At 42.6% G+C, this 996-nt stretch overlaps 1 non-coding gene across 1 annotated transcript; it reads right to left on the bottom strand.

Annotated features, from left to right (window-relative positions):
* Positions 1 to 469: 469 nt before the first annotated feature.
* LOC141683574 (small nucleolar RNA R71) lies at positions 470 to 576 on the bottom strand. The gene has a single exon (XR_012560357.1). It is a non-coding gene; the product is annotated as a small nucleolar RNA R71 (small nucleolar RNA).
* Between the last annotated feature and the right edge of the window lie 420 nt (positions 577 to 996).

The following is a 996-nucleotide window of genomic DNA, read 5'->3' as shown; positions in this document are numbered from 1 at the left end:
ACAGGTTAATTTGAATTGAGGTTTTATAGTGACGACCAAATCCTCTGACCCCGGATTTGGGGGCGTTACATTAGTAGTGATGGGGGATCAAGCAGAAATTTCTAAGGCTTTGATGGACTATTCTCAGCCTAAGGTCAATGATATTCAGTTAAGCATCATCAGGCCAACCATCTCGACTAACACTTTTGAGATCAAGTCAAGCATGATTCAGATGATACATAACTCAATTCAGTTTGGGGGTTCTCCTACTAAAGTCCCCAACATGCCCATTAGGGATTTCATTGAGATCTACGACACTTTCAAGTTCAATGGTGTAACTGAAGATGCTATCAAGTTGCGACTCTTCCCATTCTCTCTGAGGGATAAAGCAAAGTGCTGGTTACATTATTTACCACCAGGGTCTATCACCATATGGGAGGATCTTGCTCAAAAGTTTCTAACCAAGTTCTTTCCTATGGTGAAGATTGCTTCAATCAGGAATGCCCTAACTCAGTTTGCTCAGAAAAATGGAGAATCTCTGTGTGAGGCTTGAGATCGATATAAGGAGATGCTAAGGAAGTGCCCACACCATGGCATGCTTGATTGGATGATTATAAACCATTTCTACAATGGATTGGGTTCTACTTCTAGACCCATGCTCGAGGCAGCATCAGGAGGAACCTTGTAGGCTAAAAGCTACAATGAAGCTTATGAATTGATTGAACTGATGGCTGCTAATGAATACCAGAAATCATCCCAGAGGCTAGCTCAGGGAAAAGTAGCAGGAATTCTGGAGTTGGATGCAGCAACGGCTATAGCTACCCAACTTAAGGCTTTGACGATGAAGGTGGACATTTTGACTAATTATGGAGTTAATCAAATCACTAGTGTCTGTGAGCTTTGTGCTGGTGCCCATGAGACTGATCAGTGTGCTATTTCTAGTGAATCAGCTCAGTTCATGAACAACTTTTAGCGATCGCAACAACCTGTGCTAGCCACTTATCATCCCAACAACCG

Source organism: Apium graveolens, chromosome 1, assembly GCF_009905375.1.
Source record: "Apium graveolens cultivar Ventura chromosome 1, ASM990537v1, whole genome shotgun sequence".
Lineage (NCBI taxonomy): Eukaryota > Viridiplantae > Streptophyta > Magnoliopsida > Apiales > Apiaceae > Apium > Apium graveolens.
The sequence above is the reverse complement of the archived record's forward strand: the minus strand, read 5'-3'. Positions and strand labels throughout refer to the sequence as shown.